Source organism: Mauremys mutica, chromosome 5 (assembly GCF_020497125.1).
Source record: "Mauremys mutica isolate MM-2020 ecotype Southern chromosome 5, ASM2049712v1, whole genome shotgun sequence".
Taxonomy (NCBI): domain Eukaryota; kingdom Metazoa; phylum Chordata; order Testudines; family Geoemydidae; genus Mauremys; species Mauremys mutica.
Genome location: NC_059076.1, coordinates 97446519 through 97468459, shown reverse-complemented (window position 1 = coordinate 97468459; position 21941 = coordinate 97446519). Strand labels below are relative to the sequence as shown.

Below are 21941 nucleotides of genomic sequence, written 5' to 3'. Positions count from 1 at the left end.
TTCTTTTATGTGTTAATGCCATCATTTTTGGAATAAGGTCAATAATTAAAAATCAACCAATGGCTGATTAGTTGCTTGGACCCTTAATGACAACATCTGGATAATCTGAATGATATTGCATTTACAGGATAATCCAATTAAATGTAATGACCTGGAAGTAGTGGACTTTAGACAGAGTACAATATAAAATGTTCTTGGAATTCTTATCTAAGCACTAATGTTGCATACATTTAATTTGCAACTGTCTTTGAAAATTAGTGATGAGACAGAAAAATGTTTGTCTGAGGCAATTCATTCCCGCTTTCAAGAATTCTATGCAGTTATTTGTCCTGTGTCCTTATGTTAAAGTTAAAGAATAAAAATACATTAGTCAATGACTTGCTGTTTTAAGATCTGAAAGTATATTAACAACATGGTAATTTGGTGGCAAATGCATAATAAAGTCACATTAACTGTAATGTATGCAGCCGCATGGTACCGTGGTACAGTTAAAAAATAATTAGACCAATACTTTTGTACAAAGAAATATGCCTTTATTATCTCAGTGGGACATAACCCTGGCCTTTAACTTGAAGTAAGTCAGCAAGTTACCTTCCTAATAAACAATGCAATATTAATATCACAGTTGGGAACAGCTCTCTGAATACTCACAGCAGATACCAAAACCGTTGCTCAATTTAGGTTGGAAACACAGTATTTCATTTTTAATGGGTATCTTTGGCTTCAAATAACAGAAGAACAAGTAGAGTGTGGATTATAATTTAAGTAATTTTATATCAAGTTAAAGGACAAACCAGTCCACATAGCAGCAAATATTAAGTCAGTTGTAAAAAAAAAAGTTTGTTGAAGCTGATTCAAGCCATTGCCCAGTAGTTTTGCCAGACTGTCGTTTCTCATGCTCCAGCCTGTGCCCGTTTTCACACTAGCCAACCAGCCCCTGGTTCAGACAACCACGCAGCAATGAGAAGGCACCAGGAGTTTGTAATATCACCCCTGAGTTGCTGAAGACAGGTGGTATTGTACTCTGGCTACATGGATTCTCCCAGACCATCTCGAACACTAATATCCTCCCTGATGACTCGAGGAAGGGTGTTATTCTGCCTTTGTTCAAAAAGGGCAATAAGGTTGAATGTAACACCAGAGAGATATTATGCTGTTGTCTATTCTAAGGAAGGTATTCACGTCCGTATTAATGTCTCCAATCAACGATGTACTCTGTGGCACTAGCAAAGGCCAGAATAGTCAGTGCACCGTCAGACTTGGTCATTCTCTTGTTGATCAGATCTTTTTCTTGACAGTTTTTTGAAAAGATGGCTAAATTTAATAAATCATCCACAGCAATTTTTATAGGCTTCCTTGAGGTCTTTGCTTCCATCCATAAGGCAAGTTCATGGTTGATAGAAAAGTCATTGATGGAAGAATTCTATAATGGAATGGAAATCTATATTCAAGTTAAAGGCAGCTGCATGGCATGGTTTTCTGTCTCCACTGGAGTCTGGCAAGGCTGTGTTCTAGTCACCATTGTTGTTTAATGTTGGCATTGGTTGGTTGATGGATAAGTTTGAGAAGGCAGCTGTTGGTGACACTGAGCTGGACTCCATTCTGGTCTGAGGTCTCAAATATGCTGATACATTGTCTTTCTGGCACAGTTTGGTGAATGGCTGCAGCTGATGGCTAGTCTGGTCAGGCAAGAAACACCATACATTGATCTGGTTATTAATCCTGTTAAAATAAAGTTCCTGGTCATTACCATCAAGCAGCCTGCAGCTCCAATTTACAACCAGCTAAGTATTAGCCTGTCCAGACAGAACACTGAGCAGGTGGCAACTGTCAAATACTTGGGCAGTGCCAAAGATAGTGAGAATGCTTGAAAGATGTGGACATTTATATAGCAGAGCTGTTGCCACGTTTCAGCAGCCTGTGTGGGGATGTAAGGCCATCAAACTTGCTACAAAGCTATGGATTTATAGAACCACCATTATACCAACTCTGTTGTATGGAATCAAAACATGGCCACTAATGAAGGCTGCAAAACACCAGATTGGTGTTTGATTCATCATCTTTGTCAGCTACTCCATATTAAGTGACAGGACAAGCAACATGGTTTAATAGACTAAGCACAGCAGTGGGCAGAGGTGGCCCTAGACTAGCTGCCAGCAACTGGTGCCCTAGTTGAACCATGCAATCGGTGTCCCCCACCCCCAAAGGCAGATTTTTTGGTAACCTGGGAAACAGTTTGCCCCTTTTTTTCCTTATAATGTTTTTAACTTTTTTTTTTTAAACAGAGGCTTAATTATTCGGTTTGTCTGTCCTTCCTTCTGTCCAACAAATGTTTCTGAGATCAGATAAAATAGAGATACAACATTTTCAGAATAGATTTGTACACAACAGCTAGATGATATTTGTCTGATTTCAAATAAAAATGCATTAAAAATGTTAATTATAATTTTTATTATTACAAATCCAAAATCATTCATTATGCTATCCTGCTTTAACTGCCATTACCATCACATCCAATATAGAAAGAAATAAAACTCTTCAATTAACTTTAATCTGTATTTACAAAACACTCCAAATAAAAAACATTCTGTGCTCTTAAAACATGACTTTTCTTGCTTTAAGTTTTGAAAATTCAGCCACTAGTTCTTTTAGATCCAGTTTTCCAGCTATTTCATGCTCTACTGACATTGTGGCAAGTCCAACAAGTCTCTCTTGCACCGTTGTTGAACGCAAATATGTTTTTATTAATTTTAACTTTGAGAAGCTATGTTCCCCAATAGCTACGGAAACTGGCAAAGTTAAAAAAAATGCATAACACTATAAAAATGTTTGGAAAACTGTCTGAGTTTATTGTCGCAAAAAAAACTTCAGTACTTCTTCAGGAGTGGAATGTTTCTTAAGTCATCTTGAAAAAGCCTGAAGCTCACTACACAAATCTGTAGCATCAATGTCTTTTGAATTTTCATGAGTCAATGCTGACTCCAATTTTATAAAAAATTCTCTTATATGTTTTGCTGTTTTCTTTTGCAAGCTGTGCATATCATATAGAAAGCCAAATATTGTCTCTAGCTGCTTCATCTGTTGAAATCTTTTGTCAACTGAGTGAATAGCAGTATCAAGGACAACGAAGTAGAAGTTAACTTTGAACCTTTGTTTTGGGTTCTGAATGGGTGTGTCTCATCCTTCATACGAAAACTGCTGTTTCTTTTGCCGAATGCGAACTGGCTCTGGTTCAAATTCTGTCAGAAAGTCTATTTCTTCAGCAAGTTCAAGCGAATCTACTAGTGTTCTTTCGAACCCTTCATCACTTCTGAAGTCCTCCAGAATATTTTTAGTTTGCTGCAGTTTTTGAATAGCAGAATGTATGTTCAAATTCTTTTCCTGAAGCTGCTTACTAGTGAGGTTAATCTCGGAAAGGATATTATACCACAAAATGAGTGAAGTCACAAATTTGAACTTGGAAAGGCCATTTGCAAGAGCTTCTGCATCTGAATATGCCGTATTGCCAGATGATCCAGTAAAGGTAGTATCATCAGAAATTTCAATTAGGGCATCATAAATGTTTAAGTTCATAGCAAAGAGGCTTCAAAGCATCAATGCGACTCTCCCATCTTGTCTAAGTGATTTCACAGTTACAGAATTCACATGGCGAGTCCCAATGGCATGTTGAGCCTGAGAAAAACACAAACACGTTGCACCAGGTCAAAGAAACTGCTTGCCTCCAAACAGCATCTAGCAGCATCATGAACAACCACATTCAGAGAATGCGCACTGCAAGGAATGAAAAAGGCCCTAGGATTGATTTCCATCATTCTCCTTTGCACACCATTGTCTTTATTACTTTTTTTTGTCATATAACTCCCATCATCATAGCCTTGGCCATGTAAGTTTTCAACAGATAATGACATTGTTTCAAGCTCTTGTAGAATAGCTTCAGTCATAAATGCTCCAGTCATCTCCTTCAGTTGTACGAAACCCCAAAAATGTTCCTTTATGAGCACTTCAACATTATCTTCATCTGCGGATTTTCCATATCCACAAAACGAATGATCATTGTCATTTGTTCAACATGACTCATATCTGGTGTACAGTCCAGTATTATTTAAAAGTATTTTGCAGAATGGGCAGCTTCTACAATTTTCTTTTTAATGGCATTTGCTAGGATTTGAATCAGTTCATTCTGCATATTTTTTCGTAAGTAATGAACCTGGGTTTCATGATCAGTTATTTTATGTAGATGCTCCTTCATGACTAGATCAAACAAAGCTAGGTATTCAACAAATTTTAAAAAGTTTCCATTACCTAGAGTGTATAATTTTTCATTTCTACTGCAGCTGCAGAATGCTAAATTTTGCCCACCAAGAACTCTCACTAAAGCAATCAGATGCTCTAATATTTGTTGCCAATATTCTTCTTTTTCCTTGATCACACGTAAATTTTCATCAACAGTTTTTCCTTTTTTCAATCATAATTCAAGTTCTTTCCAATTGCTCTATACTTCTTTCATGTGAAGAGAGAATTGAAGATATGTTTTTTCCAGTCCTTCGAACCATTTCCTGTAAGTGATGTACCAATTGCTTGATTTCTAAACAACTTGCAGCAAAAGCAAAACACAGAGTCCTTCGACACTGAATATTGTAACCAGTTTCGATTAATTTCTTCCCCATTCATGAGTTTCCTCTTGTAATGCTGAGCAGAGAATTTTCTTTTATTTCCATCCTTAGGGAAGGGAAATTCATGAACTTTTTTGGGTTCATGCTCCACAAGAATTTGCCGCACACTGTCATCACTCTGGGCCATGAAGCTGGGTCCCCATATTGTAACTTGTTTGTAACTTCCTAATCCTTTCTTCCTTCTACTTCATTTACTTCAATTTCTGCATGTCTCTCTGAAGGTGAATAAATTTTCTCCACTTCCATATCAGTTTGATGCTGTGAGCTGCCTTCATCTAGAAGTAAGTTTCCATCATCTTGAGTTTCCAAGCTGCTTCCATGCAGATGTGAGCTAACTTCCTCTCCAAGTAAAATTCCTTCATCTGGATGCTGTGAACTGCTTCCATCTTTATTTGGATTAAAGAGAAGATATTTTAGAAAGGATCCCTGATGTTTTGCTTGGTCCTTTCCCTTCTCAGCCTTTTGTTTACAATACTCAGCTCCTGAGGGTTTTCTTTTTCCTCTTTCTGCCACAGGGCATTTGAATATTGTTATGTACTGTGCTCCCAACTGCAAGCATTATAGCATTAAGGATGGCTGACACACCACATAGTTGGTGATTTAAACCATATTGCAGCCATCCCAACATGTATTTGCACGCTTAAAGGTTCAATGATTAGTAACATACACTCACTCACCTATTAAAACAGTTACAGCGTTTACAGGGAAACACAATGACCTTTTTTGATGTTATAACCCAACACTGGTTGTTTGGAAAGTAATCCCCTTCTTCACGGTTACCCGCTTGGACTGTGACATCATCACTTTCGTAGTCTATTAAGCGTTAACGCTGTTACTTTTCTTTTATGGACCTTATTTATTACATGTGAACCAGTTACAACAAAGAAAAGTTCATAATTATACAGCCAGATAGTAACACTAAGGTTTAATAATGCTTAAAGATACTCACATTTTGGATTTATAATGCTGAAAGACGTTATTCTTTACTCTTTGGCACCAAGAAACACAATTTTCCGCAGTATTCGCTTGAATCTTAACCATCTACCTGTGATGTGTGTTAAAATGACCATTTCACATGTATCAACTCGCGATATCTCCGCTCTACATGAATTTCCGGCTATGTGACCTTGATGTATATTTGAGTTAGGTGTCACTAGCATTGCAGCTCTTGCTGCTGGCGGATGTGTTTCATTGTGGCTGAGTTATTGCTTATCAAAATTGCGGAGTGGGTCACTGTAACAGGGCAGCACCTCCTCGCACTAGCCCCAGCAGTGTAAGACCAGTAGCTCTGACGGCGGACGTCGCGCCCCGCTCCTACTGGGCATGCTCCAAGTGCTCTGGGAGTATAAAAGGAGGGAACTCATCTCAGTCTGGGCTGGCGGCCGCAGGGGAAGGACCTACCCGGGAAGCTCCTGCGGAGAACCAGCCACCACCCTTGAACTCGCTGGGACTTGAAGCTTCCCCTGGATAGCACAAAGCCCGGCTGTGGGTGGAGCCCGAGGAGGCTATGGACCTGGAGGCCCACGGAGAACATGGAGATTTGTGGAAGACCCCAACTTCATCTCGGGAGGAAGCAACCCGGGGGGGGGGGAGGTGGCGGACTGGTACCTTGCCCCCGGTAAGCCTCAGCGTGTTTCAGTAGGACCCCCCGCTGAGTCCGTGGCAAGGTCCTACGGCACCATTAGGGGCAATTCTATGGACTCTGGCCACTAGGCCATGTTACCCCGTAACCAGGGGCAATTTGATGGACTCTGGCCACTAGGCCGTGTTACCCCATAACCAGGGGCAATTCTATGGACTCTGGCCACTAGACCGTGTTGCCCTGCAACGAGGGGCGTGAACCCTCAGTCACCTTGACCCTCAGTCACAAATTGAAAAAAAAAATGCTAAAATATTATTTATTTTTTCAGTAAATAAGAGCTGACATTAATAAATTCTCAGAAATGTAGAGAAATGAATTAAATTCATATTTCCTTCGTACGTGCACAGGAATTGAAATGATGACATCTTCGTTATTTTATTTGTATTTTTTTCATCTTTTTCTTTTTTTTCATTTTTTTATTTGATATTTTTCCTCGAATTTGGTGCCCCATTTAACTTGGCACCCTAGGGCGACCACCTAGTTCGCCTATATGGACGGGCCGACCCTAGCCGTGGGAGCTAGAGTTCTAATCCTTGCTCTCACATGGATTTGGCAAATAGTATAGTACTGAAATGGTGATACTATTAGTTTCTGTAACGGGTTGGACTCACCCCTGCGGCGCCTCCTGCTGGTGACTCTGGGAATTAGCTCTTTCCAGTGGAGCGCCTTCTGCAGGCTGGTGATGTCCCGTCCATCGTTCTGTCCTCTGTTGTTATCTCTGGACCCGCGTTGCTGCGTGCTCGGCGGCGTCCTCTTCGAGGCCACTGCCCTTCCGGGGGTCGGTGCTCAGCAGTCCCACACCTCAGTCACTATGTTCAACCGACCTTTGAGTCCAATCCCTTTTGTCAGGGATCTGGCGTAACAAGATGGCCGCTCCCTACGGCCAATGGCTGGGTGCACTGCAAGGAGTGAAGGGGGGGGGACCCAGGCCCGCCCTCTACTCTGGGTCCCAGCCCAGGGACCCTCTGGCGTCAGCCTCACTGTCCTTCTCTCCCCTTCAGCTGTCTGTTTCCCTGGGCCGCTTCCCTTACGGCCCCTTGCACCCGCTAGGCCCTTCCCTTCAGGGCCTGCAGCCTGGCAGTCTACAGGTTCAAGCTCCCTAGCCTCCCTGAGCCTGGTCAGCGCTGCGCTGTCCGCGGTGCTAGTCTCCTCCCTTGGAGACTGACCTTCCCCTGTCGAAGGCCTGGGACAGACTGACTGCTCCTGCTCTGGGCAGCCTTTTTATATGCCTGAGCCTGGCCCTGATTGGCTGGCTCTAAACTGGGCCCTGATTGGCTCACAATAAGCCCCTCTCTGATTGGCTCACTGTCTGCGCAGGCGCCCTGGCCTGCCGCAGCCCCCTCTCACAGGGAGTGGGGCAATCTGCCCCACTACAGTTTCCTATGGCAAAAATGTTGTGAAGGTTCATGTTTTACAGTACTTGGAGTAATAAAGCACTCTAGGTAATAAATATTAGTAAGGTGACAACGCGGAACAGGGAAATTGGTTAGGTTACAGCCTTTTCAGCAGTTAATATACATGCAGTAGAAGCATCTAACAGAAAGTTCTGAAAACCTAGCAGTCAGCTGCTCTCCTCCAGACATCATACTTAATTCTACATACAGTAAAGTGACAATCAGAATGCCAGCTGGCCTGCCTATAAGTGATGTGTGCTGACTGTATAAAAATACACCAGAAACTCCAAGCTATGTATTGTAGCAAATTCATATCCTATTTCAGAATAAGAAGTGTTCAGTTTTGCTGGCCACTTTGTTGTACCATTTGTAGACTCCTTCTCCTACAAATTCCTTTCAGAACATCAGTAGCTGTTAATATCACAAATGCCTAAAATAAGTCAAGGAGTTGATGTAAAAGGGCTACTTTCCCAAGGCTTTAAAAGAAAGCAGTGGTGAAGCTTCTGTTAAGGGAGACACACATGATGTGACTGCATTTGAAAATATAATGCAATGTCCAGCCTCGTGTTTTTGACCAAGGCTCTGGAAAAGGGGAAGGTGATTTAAAGAAGCCTGAGGCAGAGCTGGAGCTGAAGATAGGTGATGTCAGGAGCCCAGTAGCAGGGCTGCCCAGAGAGTGGAGTTCAAAGCAGGGAGAAGGAGCTAGGCACATGTAGGGAGGAGGCAGGCAGGGACAGGCTCTGGAGGGATCCACTCCTGTTTCCCCCTCAGTCCCCCCACTGTCCCTGTTTCCCTCTCAGCTCCCTTCACTGCCCCCAAGCTCCTCCCAACTCCTCCCTAAATCTCCCCACTTGCTCCAAAGTTCACCAGAGGGCACTGATAGAAAGTAAAGATCCATTCTAGTTCCCAGGAACCACAGGCACCTGCTGTGCTCCTTGAGTAGTTAGCTGTAATTTAGAAAAGACTGGTCTGGTTCAAGCAGTGCCAGTACTTGACAAAAATCCCATTGTGTGACTATTCCTTGCTTTATATAGGGATCACTTGTAGTATCTGTAAAGACACACATCAGGCTACTAGCATGGGAGTGACGAGGCTATTGCCAGTGTAAACTAGGGACCAGATTCTTAGGGCTGGTCATTCTGTGCCCATCCCAGTTCAGAGGGTACCAAGCTATGCCACCAGTTGCTGGGTTCATTCCCATGACCTGTCCCACAGCACAGTGTTCTTTATCTGAGGGCCATGCCTTCCTTTCCCCCAGCCATGCCCTACATCTGATGGGCAAGAAGGGGGATGCAAGAGCTTCTATGGAGACTATACAGCAAATAGGATTCCCCTACTCCTGGAGAATCCACGTGTCCCTTTAAGTCAGATTTAAGGCTGCCTTGCACCGATGCTCTGTTTTCAATGGCTTGGAAGGGAGAAGGAAGGGTTTTTAATTTTTTTTTGCTTTATACACTTTATTAACCCTCAAAAGTTTAGGCAAAGATGGGGATCTTATTTATCAGCACAAATTCAACCTATCTGAAATTTTAATGAGTTTGTGATACGTAAATGCCAAGTACTGTTATTAATTAATTATTACCTACTGCTTACAGATACCCTTTAAAATATCTAGTAATGCACCAGGCTGCATGCAACTAATTCCTAGTAGTTGTACTCATTAAGGGCCCAGTCCTGTAAACTCTTATTCAGTGGGATTACTCACGTGATTATCGGTTTGTAGAATTGGTCCCTAATGTCGGATTTATCGGAATTAAATCAGCACTACAGAAGCTATTGTTTTTTTAGATGCATCACTTCCTCAAAGTGAAAAGGAAGTAGGCACCACCCTCCAATAAGTAAGTTGTATTCCTAGGTTATAAAATAAACATTCTATGGCCAGAGGTAGCCAAATCTTCAGTAGATGCCCAAAATATTAATAAATATACATGAATGCAATGGGACAGCAAATAAAAAATTAAGTTCTGAGACTTTATACGCTCTTAAAATATGGTTTTGAGACTTTTCTTTTGGAAAAAATAAAGCTCAGGATTGCCAGTTGCTCTATTCACATTTTCTACTTTACAATATAGTGTAGGCATAAAACTTTCATGACAATAGATTCTGAATAGTGTAGCCTTCATATGCATGTCATATTGATAGGCATTTACATTGCCATTAATGTCAGAATTCAGAAGAAGTTAAGTATATTTAATAATGCTGAGTTGATCTATGCAGTACAGAATACAGGATTTTGTAATAAAACCAAACTTTTGCAAATGTGGTACAAATGTTACTATGGAAAATTATTAGCAGTTCCATTTTTTTCTTCTTGTAGACAATATGTTGCCTGTCTACCAGGGAAATGGATTTTAAATCCATTAGAAACAGCTGAAAACTTCTCTATGAAGAAGCAAAATTTTTCATTTTTCTTTTCAGTTCAGAATCTTCAGTCAGTTCACAAATAGAGTATGTACTTACAGTCCAAGAAAAGTAGAATCAGAGAGTGTTGAAGTAATGACAGAGCAGGCCCGATAGGAAGCAAGCAGAACCTTGTGGCTTTTGGAAGATAATCAGTGTTTATTTGGGTTAACTAATAAACCACTCATGCAAAAAATGCATTTTAAAAATATAAACAGAAAACAGGAAGATTCAGTATTAAGTAGACTTCAAAAGAGGAGGGAAAATTCAGAATATTACCCCTTTCTTCACTGTATCACACAAGAACTTTCAGCCGTTTCTAAAGGATTTTAAGATAAATCTTCCTGGTACAGTAAATAAATTTTAGTAAGAATCTGACTATATAGCATAGAAGTAAGTTAATGGAATAGCAGCTTTTAGTGTTTGAGTTTCACTTGGCAAAATGGAATACATTTGCCACTTGGGATATCAAATAAAGCAAGTGCACTTAAGAATTTTAATGATATAACAGACATATCCCATGAAATTCAAAATTATAGCATGTTTCAACACATTTTGGAAATGTGCTGTTAGTTTGATTTGGAATTGTGCTAGAGCTGCCAAACGATTAAAAAATCGTCACAATTAATCATGACATTAAAAAAAATCACCTCATACAAGTACTGTAATGCAATCTCTATTGTGATAATGCAACTTTAAAATGTAGAATTATTATTATTTTTACATAACTGCACTCAAAACCAAAACAATGTAAAACTTTAAAGCCTACAAGTTAAAGCATGAAAGGTCATAAAAATGTTTATCATATCTGGCTTGGCATGTAAATATCTTGCAATGCCAACTACAACAGTGCCATGTGAATGCCTGTTCTCACTTACAAGTGACGTAAACAAGAAGCAGGCAGCAGTATCTCCCATAAATGTAAACAAACTTGTTTGTCTTAGCAATTGGCTAACCAAAAAGTAGGACTGAGTGGACTTGTATGGGGTGAATTGAAAAATACTGTTTCTTTGGTATATCTTTTTTACAGTGCAAATATTTTAATAAAAAATGAGCAGTATAAACTTTGTATTCTGTGTTGTAATTGAAATCAATATTTGAAAAAGTAAAACAAAATCCAAAAATATTTATAATAAATTTAAATTCGTATTCTATTACTGTTTAACAGTGTGATTAAAATTGAGATTAATCATGACTTTTTTTTAATCTAGTTAATTTGTTTTTCATTAAATGCATGAATTAACTGTGATTAATTGACAGCCTTAAATTGTACTATTCATAGAATATCAGGGTTGGAAGGGACCTCAGGAGATCATCTAGTCCAAACCCCTGCTCAAAGCAGGACTAATTCCCAACAAAATCATACCAGCCAGGACTTTGTCAAGCCGGACCTTAAAAACCTCTAAGAAAGGAGATTCCACCACCTCCCTAGGTAACCCATTCCAGTGCTTCACCACCCTACTAGTGAAAAAGGTTTTCCTAATATCCAATCTAAACCTCCCCCACTGCAACTTGAGACCATTACTGCTAGTTCTATCATCTATCACCCTTCCAAGCCATTGAAAACAGTCTAGATCCTTCCAGAACCCCCTTTCAGGTAGTTGAAAGCAGCTCTCAAATCCCCCCTCATTCTTCTCTTCTGCAGACTAAACAAGCCAAGTTCCCTCAGCCTTTCCTCATAAGTCATGTGCTCCAGCCCCCTAGTCATTTTCGTTGCCCTCTGTTGGACTCTTTCCAATTTTTCCACATCCTTCTTGTAGTGTGGGGCCCAAAACTGGACACAGTACTCCAGATGAGGCCTCACCAATGTCGAATAGAAGGGAATGATCATGTCCCTCAATCTGCTGGCAATGCCCCCACTTATACAGCCCAAAATGCCATTAGCCTTCTTGGCAACAAGGGCACACTGTTGACTCATCTGCAGCTTCTCGTCCACTGTAACCCCTAGGTCCTTTTCTGCAGAACTGCTTCCTAGCCATTCGGTCCCTAGTCTGTAGCAGTGCATGGGATTCTTCCGTCCTAAGTGCAGGACTCTGCACTTGTCCTTGTTGAACCTCATCAGGTTTCTTTTGGCCCAATCCTCTAATGTGTCTAGGTCCCGCTATATCCTATCCCTACCCTCCAGCGTATCTACCACTCCTCCCAGTTTAGTGTCATCTGCAAACTTGCTGAGAGTGCAGTCCATGCCATTCTCCAGATCGTTAATGAAGATATTGAACAAAACCGGTCCCAGGACCGACTCTTGCGGCACTCTGCTTGATACCGGCTGCCAACTAGACATCAAGCCATCGATCACTACCTGTTGAGCCTGACGATCTAGCCAGATTTCTAGCCACCTTATAGTCCATTCATCCAGCCCATACTTCTTTAACTTGCCAGCAAGAATACTGTGGGAGTCTGTGTCAAAAGCTTTGCTAAATTCAAGGAATAACACATCCACTGCTTTCCCCTTACCCACAGACCCAGTTATCTCCTCAGAGAAGGCAATTAGGTTAGTCAGGCATGACTTGCCCTTGGTGAATCCATGCTGACTGTTCCTGATCACTTTCCTCTCCTCTAAGTGCTTCAGAATTGATTCCTTGAGGACCTGCTCCATGACTTTTCCAGGGACTGAGGTGAGGCTGACTGGCCTGTAGTTCCCCAGATCCTCCTCTTCCCTTTTTTAAAGATGGGCACAACATTAGCCTTTTTCCAGTCATCCGGGACCTCCCTCACCTATCACCATGAGTTTTCAAAGATAATGGCCAATGGCTCTGCAATCACATCTGCCAACTCCTTTAGCACCCTCGGATGCAGCGCATCTGGCCCATGGATTTGTGTTCATCCAGCTTTTCTAAATAGTCCCAAACAACTTCTTTCTTCACAGAGAGCTGGTCACCTCCTCCTCATGCTGTGCTGCCCAGTGAAGCAGTCTGGGAGCTGACCTTGTTCGTGAAGACAGAGGCAAAAAAATCATTGAGTACATTAGCTTTTTCCACATCCTCTGTCACTAGGTTGCCTCCCTCATTCAGTAAGGGGCCCACACTTTCCTTGACTTTCTTCTTGTTGCTAACATACCTGAAGAAACCCTTCTTTTTACTCTTAACATCTCTTGCTAGCTGCACCTCCAAGTGTGATTTGGCCTTCCTGATTTCATTCCTGCATGCCTGAGCAATATTTTTATACTCCTCCCTGGTCATTTGTCCAATCTTCCACTTTTTGTAAGCTTCTTTTTTGTGTTTAAGATCAGCAAGGATCTCAATGTTAAGCCAAACTGGTAGCCTGCCACATTTACTATTCTTTCTACACATCGGAATGTTTTTTTTCCTGCAACCTCAATAAGGATTCTTTAAAATACAGCCAGCTCTCCTGGACTCCTTTCCCCCTCATGTTATTCTCCCAGGAGATCCTGCCCATCAGTTACCTGAGGGAGTCAAAGTCTGCTTTTCTGAAGTCTGGTCCGTATTCTGCTGCTCTCTTTTCTTCCTTCTGTCAGGATCCTGAACTCGACCATAGAATCATCGAATATCAGGGTTGGAAGGGTCCTCAGGAGGTCATCTAGTTCAACCCCCTGCTCAAAGCAGGACCAATCCCCAGACAGATTTTTGCCCCAGATCCCTAAATGGCCCTATCTTCCCTCTCTTCGTTAGGTGGAGCCCGTCTCTGCCTAGCACTCCTCCTTCTTGAAACATCATCCCATGGTTAAAGAATCCAAAGCCTTCTTTCCGACACCACCTGCGTAGCCATTCGTTGACTTCCACAATTCAATGGTCTCTACCCAGGCCTTTTCCTTGCACAGGGAGGATGGACAAGAACACTACTTGTGCCTCAAACTCCTTTATCCTTCTTCCCAGAGCCACCCAGTCTGTAGTGATCCACTCAAGGTAATTCTTGGCAGTATCATTGGTGCCCATGTGGAGAAGCAGGAAGGGGTAGTGATCCGAGGACTTGATGATTCTCGGCAATCTCTCTGTCACATCATGAATCCTAGCTCCTGGCAAGCAGCAGACCTCTCAGTTTTCCCAGTCAAGGCAGCAGATAGATGACTCAGTCCCCCTGAGGAGGAACTCCCTGACCACCACCCTCCTTCTCTTGGGAGCGGTGGTTGTGGAACCCCCATCCCTAAGACAGTGCATCTCATGCCTTCCAATCAGTGGAGTCTCCTTCTGCTCCCTTCCCTCAGATGCATCATCTAGTACACTCTCCACATTAGTACCTTGATTTGTATGTTATATTACTTCATTAAAAAGCTATATGGGTGGTGGTGGGGGGGGGGAGACATAAAAGAAAACAGAGCTCCAGCCCTCAATTCCCTATATTCTTGGTCTGAAAGTTTTGTTTCTGACCATTCTCTAGATTGCTTATTTGTCTCTAACACAAGTACCTCACCAGTTTTCTGCTGCTTGCACACTAGCATGCTTTCTTCATGCCAATCACAGCCAAGAGCAACACAGACTCAAGCTACCACTCTGACTTTGATAAGGCAGGAGCAAAGCAATCTGAGCCGAGTTGTAAGTCAGGCGGCCATGTGAAATAGTCAGATTCATTCAGCATAACATCTGAAATAGAGGATTCCTAGTAATACATTTTCAGAGCAAGACAGAGTAATTATTTGTAGTATTTTTTGGACTGGCTATTATGATATTTAAATTAAAATGTCAGATCTGTTTTTAGTTGCTATGTCCACAATGCTGTGGCTATTCTGATTAAATATGTTGTGTCTTTTGTTGCAGACTGTTTAGGATACCAGATGATTGAGTATGATGCTCCTATTTCCCCTTCCCTCCAATCCCCCAACACATATAACTCCTCTTGAATTCTAATACTTTCTGATGCTCTTGCCATCTTCAGACAGATGATTTTAAATGCAAACTTAATTCAATATTAAATTTGCAAAGTCAAAGTGACATTCAGGAAATGCAAACATTAAGCTGCCAGAAGCATTCTCACATCCTGTTGTTTACGTTTTTTATAGGATACCCAGTAATATATTAAGCTAAACACTTAACTAGGGGAAAAAAAGAATAGGAAATGCAACATGGTAAGTGAAAATAGCTCTGGGAACCTTAACTTTTAGCAATTTTAATATTTTTGGAACTTTTACTGGATAAATTTAAAGTTGCATAAATAGGTTACAGTACTCACCTGGGATGTGAGAGACCCATGTTCAATTCCCACCTCTGTCTCAGAAAGAGAAGATTTGAACAGGGGTCTCCCATCTCAATAATCCAGTGGTTAGGGCACCCACCCTGGCTGGGTGACCCAGGGTCCAGTCCCCCTGCTCCAATACATTCAGAGCTGACAGAAAGCATAGTACCTGGTGGGCACCTGACCTGAGGACCAATCAGGGAAGAGAATTTGAAATTCCTAGGAGGGAACTTTTTCTCTCTGTGTGTGTGTGTGTGTGTATTGTTCTTAGCTGTCTGGAGTTACAAGAGTCCAGATGTTTTAATCAATTCTACAAGTTTCTACCTTTCTGAACTAATTTCTTCTAGTCAAGATAGTGAGTATTAGAAAGATACTTGGTGTCCTCACCTAATAATCCTATGCTTGCAATTCTGTGTGTTTGTTATTGATTATTCTTAATTCTGCTTGTACTGGTTGTACTGAGAAGGAGAGGGGATTCTCTCCAGAACTTAGCAAGGTTATAGCCTATGAGTGTCCAGCTTGGACTCATAGAGATTCTGTATTTTCTTGTTTTTCTTTTAATAAATTATTTCTATAAAGATTTGATTAAATTCCTTCCACTGTGGATAGCGGAAGGGGCTAAGACGCTCTCTCTCGGTGATTCACAGAGTGGCTAGCAGAGAGGGAGGGGGGAAATGGGCTGCTTCCCTGTGTGTGGGAGATTCAAGGAGTTTGAATCAAGGTATCTCTCCGGAGCAGGCTGGAGAGAGGGAAGAGAGGGGAGGGGGAAGGTTCCTCCTCTGTGAGTTGATCTGTGTTCCCAGGGAGTGTCTTTGAAGGGAGACAGGGGGGAAACAGGGGTGTCCCGGCCCACGTATTGACCGCGGTGGTGGCAGCAAAGGGGGCCTACCCTAGGATTTTGGGGTGGGGGAAGACATGCGGGTCCTCACTTGAAACTGGGGGGTTTCAAAGTGAGGACCCGCATGTCTTCCCCCACCCCAAAATCCTAGGGTAGGCCCCCTTTGCTGCCACCACCGCGGTCAATACGTGGGCCGGGACACCCCTGTTTCCCCCCTGTCTCCCTTCAAAGACACTCCCTGGGAACACAGATCAACTCACAGAGGAGGAACCTTCCCCCTCCCCTCTCTTCCCTCTCTCCAGCCTGCTCCGGAGAGATACCTTGATTCAAACTCCTTGAATCTCCCACACACAGGGAAGCAGCCCATTTCCCCCCTCCCTCTCTGCTAGCCACTCTGTGAATCACCGAGAGAGAGCGTCTTAGCCCCTTCCGCTATCCACAGTGGAAGGAATTTAATCAAATCTTTATAGAAAGAATTTATTAAAAGAAAAACAAGAAAATACAGAATCTCTATGAGTCCAAGCTGGACACTCATAGGGTATAACCTTGCTAAATTCTGGAGAGAATCCCCTCTCCTTCTCAGTACAACCAGTACAAGCAGAATTAAGAATCATCAATAACAAACACACAGAATTGCAAGCATAGGATTATTAGGTGAGGACACCAAGTATCTTTCTAATACTCACTATCTTGACTAGAAGAAATTAGTTCAGAAAGGTAGAAACTTGTAGACTTGATTAAAACATCTGGACTCTTGTAACTCCAGACGGCTAAGAACAATACACACACACACACAGAGAAAAAGTTCCCTCCTAGGAATTTCAAATTCTCTTCCCTGATTGGTCCTCAGGTCAGGTGCCCACCAGGTACTATGCTTTAACCCTTTACTAACTATTCATGACAGACCCCAATTCAGATCCTTCCAATCCTTCCTATCCTTGTCTCCTGCATCTCAGGTGAGTTCTCTAAACACTGGCTAAACCTTATAAGGTGGGCACCACTTCCAGCCAGATTCTGAATGGAACCCGACTGGAGCATCCTCTGAGCACACCTATCAGCTCAGGCTTCATGGGTGAGATAGGACTCCCCTGCCTATGCCACAGAAATGTAGGTGCTTACTAAACTCATACCCTGAAAACCTTAAGTGCAAAATGAGTTTAGACGCTTATAGGGTCAAGCAGCAGCTAAATGGGTGTTCTGCAGATCACAGTGGTACCTAAGACTGGGGCTTACACATCTAATAACCTTTGTGGATCTGGGTCAAATGGAACAAGTGGGAGGAAAAAAAGGCAAACAGATCATTCAGTTGAGGTAATTTTGCAGGCCAGCTCAGAGCACAGGTAGCAGGTTACACTAAAGACTGATGGCACTGAAACCAACCGATATATTAGTAGGAGTGTTGTAAGCAAAACACAAGAAGTAACTCTTCTGCTCTACTCCACTCTGATTAGGCTTCAACTGGAGTATTGTGTCCAGTTATGGGCACCACATTTCAGGAAGGATGTGGACAAATTGGAGAGAGTCCAGAGAAGAGCAACAAAAATGATTAAAGGTCTAGAAAACATGACCTGTGAGGGAAGATTGAAAAAAAATTGGGTTTGTTTAGTCTGAAAAGAGAAGACTAAGAGGGAACATAACAGTTTTCAAGTACGTAAAAGGTTGTTACAAGGAGGAGGAAGAAAAAAAATTCTTAACCTCTGAGGATAGGACAAGAAGCAATGCGCTTAAATTGCAGCAAGGGAAGTTTAGTTTGGACATTAGGAAAAACTTCCTGTCAGGGTGGTTAAGCACTGGAATAAATTGCCTATGGAGGTTGAGGAATCTCCATCACTGGAGATGTTTAAGAGCAGGTTAGACATGCACTTGTCAGGAATGATCTAGATAATTAGTCCTGCCACGAGTGCAGGGGACTGGACAAAATGACCTCTTGAGGTCCCTTCCAGTTCTGATTGTTTTTACACTCCTCCACGTGGCTAGGTTGGAAGGACTTGAATACTTATATCATGGCTATGCAAGTCCTGAATTTTGCAACTACTGTCAGCTTTCCTTGGGTGCACAGAGCTTCCTGCTGCCATAGCCACCCCATTTAGAGAGGAAACTAATGGGACCTGCCTCTGGCGTCAACAAAAAAGGAAGGTGTCTTTTCTACACAAGGAAGAAGAGACAAAAAGCTTGAAATTCCTCCTCATCTCAAACACAAATATGATCTAAAAAACAAAAACTCAGACTGGTCTTTCATTCATTTTGACATTCACATTCTTTTTAAAGAACAGGTCAAAGTGCTCAGGTACTATGGGTCAGATAGGACAATGAGCGAAAGAGGGAGATTTTCTGAGAGAAACGTTTGTAAAAATTGACAAAAGGTGGCAGATAAAAGCTGGTAGGAAAGATGTAACTAAAATGTTTCACCCATTTGCACATGCCTACCTCACTACATCAAACTGTCAGGTATAGAAGAAGCTGTGAAATATTCTATTCCTGAATTTTGAAAAAATAAACAATTTAATAAGAGATGGAAGTTAATATAAATGCCAGCTGATATTAAAACAGAGTTGTATTGAGGACTAACTCAAGAGCTGTTAACTCCTAATTAACTCAATTTTAAAAAGTTAATTTAACATTCAATAGCTGTATTGAATCTAAATTAGGGGGGTATGATTTTCATACACTTTCAGCACTTGGCCTAACTCTGCCTCCACTAAAGTCAATGGGAGTTTTATCAAGTTAGGCCAATGCTGAGTGGTTCTGAAAATCTTAAATAATGCTTAGGCTACGTGTTACCCAAGAACCTCTTAATGCCAACTACCAAGGGGGTGCAGAAGAGTTACAGGGATCTCTTGGGTTTGACATATACACTCTAGTTCACCAAAAAGTATCATGTGAGGTCTCATATGAAACCAGCGTCACATTGGTCATCAATATCATTATGAAATGTATGCACAGATAGTGTAAAAAGTTGTGTGTGTATATATATACTGAAAACATGCTCTTAAAGTTGTCTCGCAGGATAGGTGGGGAGTTGGCCACCAGACAGGAGATGCATATCCAGCTAGCTGTTTACAGGTAAATTGAGTATGGTCTTATTCACAAATGGGTGTCCCATTACTAGTTTGAACTGAATGCAAAGGAAAAGTTATGGACACTTCAGAAAAACTAGCAGGAAGGAAAAACAGCAGGAGACCAAGAACCTTATCTGGCGGTATACCAAAGATTTGTTGGTGTATATTTGGATGGACAGAGAAGACACCCAGACACCCTTCACTGAGGAATTAAAGGGACGGCAGCTTTGCTTCATGAAAAAGGGAGTCTCAACCAGGGCTGGTTGAAAACACTGATGAGAACTTGGGGTGCGATAAATTTCTTTCAACAGGAAATTAACCTGTTAGTTAAGTTTAGTCTCTAGAGAGTGTGTTATGATTTTTTATATGTAACCATTTGTTCCAATATTTTTACTCACTACCACTTGAATCTCTTTTTTTTTTTTTTGGATAGGTATATTTATAGTGAAAACAAGAATAAGTTTAAACGCTGTGATGTTAAACAAAGTGCTGATCTTGAGTTGAAACTTATAAACTGATGTATACTGTTCCTTTAGGAAGGACAGTCTAATGGTTGTTCAGTGGATAAGGAGCTGGGCACTGCAGGGAACATGCCAAGCATTTGGTGACTAGTGTGTGCCTATTGCTACCTCTTCAGAGAGAGTGAGGCCCTTGCAGGCCTGGAAGGCAGTGCTTGTGCTGCCAGAGGCTAGTGGTTTCAAGGAGCTGAGGCAGTGCTTGTGCTGCCAGAGGCTGGTGGTTTCAGGGAGCTGATTCATAGCAGGCACAGACACAGGGCCGGCTCTGGCTTTTTTGCTGCACCAAGCAAAAAAAAGGGAGGAGTAGGGGTAGGGGGCGCGGCCGGAGCGGAAAAGCAGCGGGGGGGGGAACAACCTGCGGCACGGCTGGAGCAGCAAAGTAGGGGAAAAAATAAACAACATGGCGCGGCTGGAGCGGCAAAGCGGGTGGGGGGGGGGAGAAACGGCACGGTCGGCAAAGCAGGGGAAAAAAAACAAAACAAAAACCCTACAGGATGGCCGGAGCCAGGGTGCAGGGGGACCCCCTGTGATGCAGAGTGCGCGCCTGGTCTAATGAGGGGGAGGGAGCAGGGGGGAGAGAGAGAAGGGGGACAGCCACAGCTTCAGCGGGGGGCTCACCCCGCGGCCCCGACCGCTGCGCCGCCTGCTGGGAGGGCTCTGCGCCGCTCCAGTCGGCTGGGAGGGAAGGACGCGGGCTGCCCTGCCGAGTTTGCTGCAGGGCGCTCCCCTCCTCCACCCCCTACAAGGTGGCTGGATCAGGGAACCAAAAATAAAAACACCTGCTGTGCCGCCCTAGGATTGGGCGGAATGCCGCCCCGTAGAATCTGCCGCCCCAAGCACGAGCTTGCTCGGCTGGTGCCTGGAGCTGGCCCTGCACATACAAGACTGTTTCTCGCTAAGCGCAGGTAGTGGTGAGGTGCCTCAAAACCCTGGATACCCATGGAGAGTGTCTCACCATGATTCGCCTTTTATTTATATCAGTGAAAATCTAGAGTAAACTTTCTTGAAGTCAGAATTACACCAGCACAAGTCTTGTGTCAATGAGTGTAGAATCAGGCCCTTGGGTCCTACACCTACTGAAAAAGGGTTACTGCTAGAGCTGGATGCATTTTTCACATAAGATTTTGCAAATATTCATATATGTTTTAAAACAAATTCTCTTAGGATATGTTCATGACCTGTACATCATCTTTGCATGATCAAGGCCTGGTGAATACGTGTACTAAAAGGAATATTATCAAAAAATGGTATTTAATGTGAATATGGCAGAATAATCTGAGAGTTAATTTCAAATTTATAATCATGAATATTTATACTAGAGACATGATTATAGCCTCAGTTCACTTGAAGCACATGAGTAGTCCCATAGACTTCAATGGAACTACTCAGATGATTAACTTGAAGCTTGTGCTTAACTGCTTTGCTGAATCGGGGCCACTATGATTTACACTCATCCAATCAGGATCCATCTTATGTGATCTATGTGTCCAATGAAAACAGATCTAATTCTGAGTATGGGATACTCACAATCAGGGCCAGCTCCAGCGTTTCTGCCGCCCCAAGCGGCGAAAAAAAAAAAAAGCCTGGATGAGAGGAAGCTGGGGCCTGGAGCCAGCCCTGCTCACAATGAACTACTTGAAAACACTCTGCAGACAAATAATTACTTTGCAGAAATCAATGGCTGAAAAATTGAATGAAAAATTGCAAACAAAGAAAATCATAATCTGTTCTAGCACACACAGGCATAAAAACAGTATACAGTAGTGGCAGGGGGGACTCACAGGCTGCACACCTGGTCCATGGGTGTCCCGGACAGCATTGTGTAGGAAGAAAAGAAGAAAGGGTCCAGATAAAGTTAAGGCTAGAATATATGACTCTGCACAGATTATCCACTGCTCACACCATGGAAGTTGGCATGGTGGTATAGAGAGTGCTATCTTAGCTATTAGGGAGGAGGGATAGCTCAGCGGTTTGAGCATTGGCTTGCTAAACCCAGGGGTTGCGAGTTCAGCCCTTCAGGGGGCCACTTAGGGGTCTGGGGCAAAATCAGTACTTGGTCCTGCTAGTGAAGGCAAGGGGCTGGATGTGATGACCCTTCAGGGTCACTTCCAGGTCTATGAGATAGGTATTTATATATAAGCTTTAGTAACCCTTAATGAGTAGTTCCACAGCTGCTCTGTGGCATGGGAAGCTTTGATACTCCCACCCCTGCACATCTGATTAGCTACCAGTCTATCTCCTCAGGCTGGGGCTGAGTTGAGGCTTTGGGCCCATGACAGCAACAAGTAGA

At 42.6% G+C, this 21941-nt stretch overlaps 1 protein-coding gene across 5 annotated transcripts in view; it reads right to left on the bottom strand.

The window, feature by feature from the left end:
- Window positions 1-21941, bottom strand: part of KCTD8 (potassium channel tetramerization domain containing 8) — a 170340-nt gene that overhangs the window by 104673 nt on the left and 43726 nt on the right. The gene's annotated exons all lie outside the window — the stretch shown is intronic.